This window comes from Nicotiana tabacum, chromosome 8 (genome assembly GCF_000715075.1).
Source record: "Nicotiana tabacum cultivar K326 chromosome 8, ASM71507v2, whole genome shotgun sequence".
In the NCBI taxonomy this organism is placed as follows: Eukaryota; Viridiplantae; Streptophyta; class Magnoliopsida; order Solanales; family Solanaceae; genus Nicotiana; species Nicotiana tabacum.
In genome coordinates, this window is record NC_134087.1 from 51,212,760 (window position 1) to 51,223,910 (window position 11,151).

Below are 11,151 nucleotides of genomic sequence, written 5' to 3' on the forward strand. Positions count from 1 at the left end.
TCAGGGTATGCCTCCCGACAGGGATATTGACTTCTGCATTGATTTGGCTCCTGGCACTCAGCCCATTTCTTTCCCGCCATATCGTATGGCCCTGTCGGAGTTGAGAAAATTGAAGGAGCAGTTGCAAGACTTGCTTGACAAGGGCTTTATTAGACCTAGTGTCTCGCCTTGGGGTGCACTGATGTTATTTGTTAAGAAGAAGAAGAACGGATCGATGAGGATGTGTATAGATTATCGGCAGTTGAACAAGGTTACAATCAAGAACAAGTATCCATTGCCGAGGATTGATGGTTTGTTTGATCAGCTTCAGGATGCCAATGTATTTTCGAAGAGTGACTTGAGATCTGGCTACCATCAGTTGAGGATTAGGGCATCTGATGTATTACGCCCCGCAGTATTACGATGATATTATGCGCTGCAGTAATATATTACGATGATGTTAACCTCTGTACTAATATATTACGATGATGTTACATCATGTAGTAATATATTACGATAATGTTATGCCTTGCAGTATTATATATGGTGATATCACACTTCGCAGTATTAAGTTATGACAATGTTGCACCTTGCAGTATTACATTACGGCGATGTTACGCTTCGCAGTAATAAGTTACGACGATTTTGCACCCTGCAGTATTGTACGTTGAATTTGTCGTAAGGTAATTGACATCAGTCCAAGGAAAAGATTATTTGGGGATTATAAGGATTATAAGTGATGAGTAATTTCGTAAAGGTAAGTAATATCGAAGAAAACGAATTTTGTCGAAGTTTGGCAATTTGGGATAAAATACGGATCAAGTAATAATGCCCGATAATTATAAACTAGTACCATGTAAGGTACCATATGACCACGGTAGTATAATATATAAAGTATATATGAAGTATTTTGAAAATAAATAGAATTTTAAGTAATTTGTGGTAATTTTTAAATTATATGGGTAATGGATTAATTACCGCGTAACGAAATATAACCCGATTAACTAATAAGTGGATGAAAATTAACAAATCACCCCCCCCAAGAGAACGTGGTAGCCCCCCTGTTTAAGGTGACTCATTGTTTACCTTTACACGTGTCTTAAAGATTTCAAAAGGCTAAATTATAAGTCTTATCAAGAAAGACTTTTGTAAGCATTATCCAAACATTTGTGTCTTTGGTTTTTAAACCAAAAATGTGAATTATGCTTCAAACTTTCAAACTCATTCTTCAAAAGCTAAGAACAGTAGTTATATTTCAAACCTTTAAAGTCATTTCTCAAACTTTCAACCAAAACTTTGAAAAAGCCTTTTCCAATCTTTCAAAAACTAAGGAACAACGTGACATTTTAAGAATTGAAGAAGACAACAATATGGTTTCTGTAATTTCAATGAACCCACGAGAATTTCTAGAATTTTAGCAACGGAGGAATTTTGCGGTTCTAACGAAGCAAGGTGTAACTTTTTCCAAGGATATCATATGGATTGTCTCTACTCCGGGTATGTTAAGGCTAAGCTCTTCTTTCATTTTGCATGATCTTGTCATTACATGATTTTTTTATGAGCCATAAAGAAAAATTTATATCCGGGAATTTACGTATATTTTGCTAGTCTCGCAAATTGCGTATATTTTCCTAGTTTGTAAGTTATAATATTCTCCTTATGAGGAATTCATATTCAGCTGAGTATTTCCTTCTCCCAGTCAAGAGAGCAGAGAATTTACATATATACAGTATTAAAAGCATTTTCATTACCATCGAGCTATAATCGATGGGCAGGCCCCTATTGGGCAACCTCTGATCAGATGGTAAGTTATATACCGAGCCTACTGTGGCCAAGCGCTTATGAGCGAGCGCAGTTGGTCGAGATACAGAGCCTAGTATGGCTGAGCGCCTATGAGCGAGCCTACTACGGCAGAGTAGTTATATATATACCGAGCCTACTGTGGCCGAGAGCTTATGGGCGAGCCCAGTTGGTCGAGATACAAAGCCTAGTATGGTTGAACGCATATGAGCGAGCCTACTATGGCAGAGCAGTTATATATATATCGAGCCTTATAGGGACGGGCATCTATTTTACTTACTATATTAAGAGAGTTGAGCCAGTATCAGCAGGTAAGCATATCTTCAAATTATCTTTGACTTCCAGCTACTTGCAGTTATTATATTATCAGTTCAGTTTCAGCTTTTAGTATATTTCCTTACATACTCAGTACATTATTTCATACTGACGTCCCTTTTCTAGGGGCGCTGCATTTCATGCGTGCAGGTCAGACAGACAGACGGGTAGGCTTTTTCAATAAGTGTTGCCCGAGTTCAGCTTGATCGGTAAGCTCCATGCCTTTCGGAGTTTTCGGGTCTAGAGCCTTATGTACATCTTGTATATATATTTATATATGTTGTGAGTAGGTCGGGGAGCTGTTCCGATCATAGTATACCCATCAGTAGAGGCTTGTAGACATATCCTGTCAGTATATGCAATATGTTGGGCTTGCAGGCCTTGTATCTATATTTGGTTGGTTTGTTAGCTGTAATAGTTATGGCGGCCTTGTCGGCCCAGTTTTATATTGACATTTAGTCAGCATTCACAGTTATCTTGCAATGTAGTCCATGGCCAAAAGTATGACACCATATGTTCAGAGTCCCCTTGTTGCAAGTTGGTACGCAAGGATAGGTGAGGCATTGGGTGCCAGTCTCGCCCCTAGGTTCGGGGCGTGACACGATGTCCTTAAGATAGCTTTTCACACTCGGTACAGGAATTATGAGTTCTTGGTGATGTCATTCTAATTAACAAATGCCCCAGCAGCTTTCATGGATTTGATGAACCGAGTGTTCAAGCCTCACTTGGATTCATTCGTGATAGTCTTCATTGATGATATTTTGATCTATTCCCATAGTCGGGAGGAGCATGAGAAGCATCTGAGGGTTGTTCTTCAAACTTTGAGAGATAGTCAGTTGTATGCTAAGTTTTTGAAGTGTGAGTTTTGGTTGAGTTGAGTTGCATTCTTGGGTCACGTTGTTTCAGCAGAGGGTATTCAAGTGGATCTGAAGAAGATAGAGGCAGTCAAGAACTGGCTTAGACCAGCGTCAGCTATAGAGATCCGGAGTTTCTTGGGTTTGGCGGGCTATTACCGTCGGTTTATGAAGGGGTTTTCGTATATTGCAGCCCCGATGACTAGGTTGACCCAAAAGGGTGCCCAGTTCAGGTGGTCAGACGAGTATGAGGCAAGCTTTCAGAAGCTCAAGAAAGCTTTCACTACGGCACCGATGTTGGTTTTGCCCACAGGTTCAGGGCCATATACAATGTATTATGACATATCTCGTTTGGACTTGGTGCGATGTTGATGGAGGATGGCAACATCATTGCTTATGCTTCACGACATTTGAAGATTCATGAAAAGAATTATCCAGTTCATGATTTGGAGTTAGCAGCCATTGTTCACGCGTTGAAGATTTGGAGGCATTATTTATATGGCATGTCATGTGAGGTGTTCACGGATCACAAGAGTCTACAGTATTTGTTCAAGCAGAAGGAGCTAAATTTAAGGCAGAGAAAGTGGTTGGAGATATTGCAAGACTATGATATCACCATCTTATATCATCTAGGGAAGGCCAATGTGGTGGCCGATGCTTTGAGTAGAAAGTCAGCCAGTATGGGCAGTCTTGCGTATATTCCGGTCGGAGAGAGACCGCTTGCTTTGGATGTTTAGGCTTTAGCCAATTAGTTCGTGAGGTTGGATGTTTCTGAGCCCAGCCATATGTTAGCTTGTACAGTCGCTCGTTCTTCATTATTTGAGCGTATCCGAGATCGGCAATATAATGATCCTCATTTGTGTGTCCTTAGGGACACGGTGCGGCATGGTGATGCCAAGCAGGTTACATTGGGAGATGATGGAGTTTTGAGGATGCAGGATCGAATTTGTGTGCCTAATATGGATGGACTTCGATAGTTGATTCTAGAGGAGGCCCATAGTTCCCGGTATTCCATTCATCCGGGCGCCAGTAAGATGTATCAGGACTTGCGGCATCATTATTTGTGGAGGAGTATGAAGAAGGATATTGTTGCATATGTGGCTCAGTGTTTGAATTGTCAGCAGGTAAAGTACGAGCATCAGTGGCTTGGTGGTTTGTCCAGAAGATTGAGATTCCTGAGTGAAAGTGGGAGCGTATCACTATGGACTTCGTTATTGGACTCCCATGAACTCAGAGGAAGTTCGATGCAGTGTGGGTTATTGTTGATAGGCTGAACAAGTCAGTACATTTCATTCCTGTGGCAGTTTCCTACTCTTTTGCGAGGTTAGCTGATATCTCTATCCGGGGAGATTGTTCGTCTTCATGTTGTGCCCGTGTCTATCATTTCGAACCGAGGTACGTAGTTTTCCTCACATTTCTAGAGGGCAGTTCAGCGTGAGTTGGGCACACGGGTCGAGCTGAGCACACCATTTCATCATCAGACGGACAGGCAGTCCGAGCGTACTATTCAAATTTTGGAGGATATGTTTCGAGCTTGTGTCATTCACTTTGGAGGCTCGTGGGATCAGTTCTTTCCTTTAGCGGAGTTTGCCTACAACAACAACTACCAATTAAGCATCAGATGGCTTCTTTTGAGGCTTTATATGGTAGGCAGTGTTGGTCGCCGGTTGGGTGGTTTGAGTCGGGAGAGGCTCGGTTGTTGGGTACAGATCTAATATAGGATGCATTGGACAAGGTTAAGATTATGCGGGATAGGCTTCGTACAGTTCAGTCCAGGCAAAAGAGTTATGCCAGCTGTAAGGTTCGTGATGTGGCATTTATAGTCGGCGAGCGGATGTTGCTTCGGGTGTCGCCTATGAAAGGCGTGATGAGATTTAGAAAGAAGGGCAAGCTAAGCCCTAGATTCATTGGCCCATTTGAGATTCTTAATCTAGTGGGAGAGTTGGCTTACAGACTTGCGCTGCCACCGAGTTTATCAACCGTGCATCTAGTGTTTTATGTGTCCATGCTTCGGAAGTATCACGACGATCCATCCCACCTGTTAGACTTCAGCACTGTCTAATTGGACAAGGACTTGTCCTATGAGGAGAAGCCAGTAGCTATCCTAGACCGGCAGGTTCGTCAACTGAGATCGAAGAGTTTCCCTTCTGTTCGTGTGCAGTGGAGAGGTTAGCCTGCCGAAGCAGCTACCTGGGAGTTCGAGTCTGATATGCGGAGCCGATATCCTCAGCTTTTCTTCGACTTAGGTACTTTTTCTTATGTCCGTTCAAGAACGAACAGTTGTTTTAGAGGTGGAGGTTTTACAAGTCGATTCTATGTTCCGAGGCCTTAAAAACCTCTTTTTTTCTCACCTTGATTTGCATGCGCAGTCCGGAGCATTTTCAAAAGGCTTTTATGTGAAATCAAAGTAAAATAAGGAAATTAGCCTTTAAAATTGATTAAAGTTGACTTTGGTCAACATTCTTGGTAAACGGACCCGGACCCGTGATCCGACGGTCACATAGGGCCCATAGTAAAATATAGGAGTTGGGCGTACGCCCGAAATTGAATTCTGAGGTCCCAAACCCGAGAAAAGAATTTTTAAGGAAATTATTTGCTGGAAAATATATAGGTTTTTAGAAGTGAATTGATACATTTTCTTGATGGTATTAGGCTCGTATCTTGGTTCCGAAGCCTGGTACAAGTTATAAATAATAATTAAATTGAATCTGTAAAATTTGGTAAAGATCGGAATTGGTTTGGTTTAAAACGGACTTATAGTTGAGAAAATAGTAGTTTTGATGTTCTTGAGTGATTTCATGAATTTGAGGTTTAATTCATAGTTGTTGATGATATTTTGATGATTTGATCGCACGAGCAAGTCCGTATGATATTTTTGGACTTGCGTGCATGTTTGGTTTGGAGCCCCGAGGGCTCGGGTGAGTTTTGGATAGGCCACAGTGTGAAATTGGACTTAGGAAGTTTCAGTTTTCATATGGTATGTGTTGCAGGCTCTAATCTCGCAATTACGAGGTCAGATGTCGCAATTGCGAGCCTATAGGGCCTGGGAATTGGGAGGACTTCATCGCAATTGCGAGGAAGTCTGGCCAGCCTATGATCACATTTGTGATGTTCTCTTCGCAATTGTGAAGCAATCAGGGGAGAGCCAGTCATCACAATTGCGACAACTTGTTCGCAATTGCGAGGGAAGCAGATAATGCACCTGTTAATTGGGATTTTGGCAGGATTTCATTCATTTTTACAACTCTTCAAACCCTAAAAACATCTTGGTTGATTTTCAAAGGCATCAACTTCTCCAAATCATTAGTAAGTCACTTCCAACTCATTTTCTTTAATCTATAACATTTTTTCACATGATTTCAATTCAAAATTAAGGGTTTTTCATGGGGAATTGGGTGATTTTGGGTAGAACATAGGATTTTTAATTTTTGGGGATTTGGACCTCGATTTGAGGTCCGATTTTAAAACAAATTACATATTTGAGTTCGTGGGCGAATGGGCAATCAGGTCTTGGTCCGAACCTCGAATTTTGACCATGTGGGCTCGGGGTCGATTTTTGACTTTTTGGGAAAATCATTAGAAAACCTATTTTCATGTATTAGAATTGATTCATTTAGCATTTACTGATATAGTTAAGTAAATTCTGGTTTGATACAAGCGAATTGGTCGTATAATCAACTGGTAAAATGGTAGTTGAGGCTTGAATTGTGTTCGTGGCATTGAGGTAAGTGTTTTGTCTAACCTTAGCTTGAGGGATTAGGAGTTGTGTCTTAATTGCTACTATGTGTTAATTGTTGAGTACGACGTATAGGTGTGGTGACGAGTATCTACACGTCGATGTCAAGCATGCCCGTGAGTCTTAGACTATAATTGATGTGACTCCGTTTTGTATTGTCCATGCTTAATATGATGATTTCTAATGTTGAACAAGGCTTATAGAAGTATTCTTGGCAATTGAACATTATAGAGCATTGACTCAAATTGAGAATTGAGTTGTGAAGTAATTGTGAAAAAGAGAAGAGGTTTATGATATTGTCTCCCTTGCCGGGATGTTATTGCTCTTGATATTATTTCCCTTACAGGGATGTTATTGCTCTTGATATTGTTTCCCTTGCCAGGATATTATTGCTCATGATATTGTTTCCCTTGCCAGGATATTATTGTTATACTATTGGTCCCTTTCCGGGATTCTATTGTGATTCTATTGATTCCCTTGTCCGAATTGCTTTGTGATTGTTGCTTGGGTAAGGATGAGCGCAAAAGCATGAAGGGTGATGCCGTGCGTGATATTTGTAAGTGAGTGTTAATGCACGAAGGGTGATGTCGTGCCGATATTGTAAATGTAAAAGCATGAAGAGTGATGTCGTGCCATGATATGAGTGATAATGCACGAAGGATAATGTCGTGCCATGATTATGTGAGGTAAAAGCACGAAGGGTGATGCCATGCCGAATATATTGATTCTTATGGTGAGAACGAGAGTAAAAGCACGAAGGGTGATGTCGTGCACTTGTTATTGATTTCCTTATTCTTGCTTATAGTTGAATTTTGGTATTCCACATGATTCTTTACTGAATTCCTCTTTATACATGATATTCCCCGAGCATGTTTCCCCTTCCCATCTTTAACTTCTAGTTTCTGTCGTTATTACTTGCTGTATATGATATAACTGCACAAGTTTATTTGGTAGTCTTGTTCTAGCCTCGTCACTACTTCGCCGAGGTTAGGCTAGACACTTACCAGCACATGGGGTCGACTGTGCTGATACTACACTCTGCACTGTGTGCAGATCCCAATGCTGGAGCTTTTGAACCACTAGGGGTTGCTTCCTTCAGTCCATCAGGAGACCCGAGGTAGTCCTGCAGGCGTCCGCAGGCCTTGGCGTCCCCTTCCTATCTAGTTTTTCTTCAGTAATTTACTATTTCACAGACAAACATGTATCTATTTTGTTCGGACCCTATTTGTAGTATTCTTAGATAGTCTGTGAGATTGTGGCACTAGTTCTGGGTATGGATTATGTTTATGGATTCGTATCGGTATTATCTTAAATTGTTATATTTCATTCTTCCGCTTTATTATTTTCGCTGTTTATAGAATGTTAACTCACAATTGTTAAGGAATTAAAAATGAAAAGGGTAAAATAATTGAAATAATTGGCTTGCCTAGCTTTCACTAGTAGGCGCCATCACGACCCCGAGGGTGGAAAATCCGGATCGTGACATAAAAATCACAGAATTCTTTCCAAAGCAAGTATATGAATGCTAGTGTTGTTCATTTAGCATTGTTTCTTAATATGAAATTATTTTTGTACTTTTTATATTATATAAAATCTTGTTAATTATCGTTTTATAAACAAATGAGACATCTTAGTAATGTTGTGATTCTTATGCGATTTTTGAAAATAAAGTATCAAAACTAACTTAAACAAATATAACGAAGAGAAATTGAAATGATTGGAATGGAGCTGAATATACAGAAAATATTTCCTAATTAGAATTCTAACATGAGAATATGTACCATTAAAATAAAACCGTACAAAATGTCCTTAGATAAAGAAATGTATATTTTGTTTAATAGAACATTTTAGTGCTCATATTGAAAAATGCAGCGGGTCTGGTTTGTTTTGAGTACTCACATGCATTTATCCAAAGAAAAGAATCTAAAACTAAATTATTCTCACATGTATTACCGAAAAAAGGGATCTAAAACAAAATCCAGCTCATTATTCTTAATTAAACAACTGGTAAGTACAATTTATTAGCTGACTGATTCCAATGTTATTCCTCCACACTTATAATTAAGTTTGTACACTTGTTATTCAAATCTATAGAATAAGTAATTATCAAGCATTGGTTTAACGAGGTCATGTGAGATATATTCATCCATCTTTAATTTCCACGTGTATGTCATCTTATTACTTCTAATTTGGATAACCCAACTATGAAGCATGCTTTACTATCACATGTCACATGACATGCAATTAAAGAACATAAACTTGTTAGTATCTTCAAGCATTAACCTCATTGATTTAACTAGGTGGTAATATCATGTGCAAAGAACTAATTCCCGAGGAATATAGGAATTTAAATTATACTCCATTCGTCTTAATTTATTTGAAGCTGATTGACGAAACACGACTTTTAAAATGTAAAGGAATTTTCTTTAAATTTGTGATCGAAAATAAATCATAAAAATTTATATGTCTAGAAATCATTTTACTAAGGATAAAAAGAAAATTTTAAACTGAAATTGTTAATAAATAAAAAATATTATTATTATTTTTGGGATAGAATAAAAAAAAGTATATCACATGAATTGGTCATTCAAACTCCTTACCTCCCCCTCCAACTGCGCCATCACCCATTGTCCTATTTAGCGATTTAATTGGCTTTTGCTATATTCTTCTTTTCTTTTTTATGGTTTTATATTTAGCAGAAATATAGACATTCATAGAGGCATTTTTTAACTCTCCACTTTCAGATCACTCACGCTATTAGTTGACATGATAATTTAAGTATGTTAATTAAGCCTAAAACAACATTTTCGTTTTTTTTATATCGGAGATGGGAAATCCAATGGAACTATAAATTATATACTACTTGATTTAATAGGGGAGGCCTACTCACGAAAAACTTGAATATTAAAAACAATTCAACAAATAATTTAAAAACAATGCTATGATTATTCTAGAGAGCAAGTTGTCTACGAGGGGTCTATAAATTATGCACTTTGTAAAGCAATAAAATGCTCATACAAATACTTTTCCAAAGCATTAAAATTCTAGCATGGCACTACTTAAGCTTAGTGTTGTCCTAGCTATCTTTCTCCTGGCGTCCACAAGTTAGTATCCATCTTTACTTGATCTTAATATATATTGTAGTCTTAGTATCCATCTTTACTTGATCTTAATATATATTGTAGTCTATATTATTTTCGTTGTTACTATGTATATATGACTATATGTGTGTGTGAATCGAATAATCACTATGCATGATAATTGAATGTTCTATTTTTCATGTTATACCCCTCATAATTGGATTTTGATAACCATGATGATGAAATATTTCAGTTAATTCAAATACGCAACTCGTGGCTGCACGGGATGTTGATCGTGATCTCACAGAAGTTAAGAGACGACTACTCCCACAACTTAATACTTGCTTTAGAGCTTGTACTTCAATTGATGAATGCCGTGTCGATTGTTGGACTTGTTGTATCTGCACATCGATTTTGGGTTCCTCTAAATTCTGTTACATGTGATAATATGGCCAATATATTGCAACGAACTCTTGCTACAGGAACAATAAATTTGAATAAAAAGGCTGCAGGCCTTGCTGGCTTTTCAATTTAGTACTTGAATAATGTGTGATATTTATTTATGAATGTACCGCATGTGGAATCTATTATCTAGGTTCCTTTGTCTTGTTTGTACCAGTAATAATATTTATAATTCTGCACCTTTTACCTTTCTCTAATGCAATATTTCTTTCTAAATATTTATACAATGATTTTGATTTATTGGTTGCGCTCCTTTAATTTGAAATCTTTATAAATTTAAATAATTAACATGTACAAATAATAGTGAAATAAGAGATTCGTATTTTTTTAAAGCAAAACTACTTAACGGTAAAAACTACTCCCTCCGTCCACTTTTACTTTTCCACTATGAATTTTGCACAATCCTTAAGAAATAATAAATGAAGTGCATAATTTACCATGATAGTCATATTAATTGATGTATATTTTTAATGAATTTGAGAAAATGATAATTGAAATGAGTAAATAATACTATGAGTATAATATGAAAGAAAAATTATCTTCTTGATATGCTAAAAGTGACAAGTAAAAAAGAAAATGTGTTTTTAAAATACTGGACAAGTGAACAGAGGGGGAGGTAGTAATAAGAAGCAATATTCTCATCAAATGGAAAGTTAAGCATGAGTTCAATAGTGCATCATACACTTCATAGTTACTCACTCGATCAATTTGCATAAGATTTAAGAGTATTTATTCCCTTTGCCTTTAATATGGGGACAAGGAATTCCCGAGGACTTAAATCAACGGCTTAAATGAATTGGGTCATTAAAGATAATTTCAAAATATTAAAAAATGTCCTTCATTTATTATTAACTATTTCACGTGTTTCTTGAAATGAAACTTTCCTAAAAGTTCCCAATAATACAGTAGAAATATATTAAAAGCA

General features: G+C 37.7%; 1 long non-coding RNA gene across 1 annotated transcript; it reads left to right on the forward strand.

Moving 5' to 3' along the window:
• Positions 1 to 9,654: 9,654 nt before the first annotated feature.
• On the forward strand, positions 9,655 to 10,423 carry LOC107806734 (uncharacterized). Its single transcript, XR_001652756.2, has 2 exons — positions 9,655 to 9,788; positions 10,018 to 10,423. It is a non-coding gene; the product is annotated as an uncharacterized LOC107806734 (long non-coding RNA).
• Positions 10,424 to 11,151: the final 728 nt, after the last annotated feature.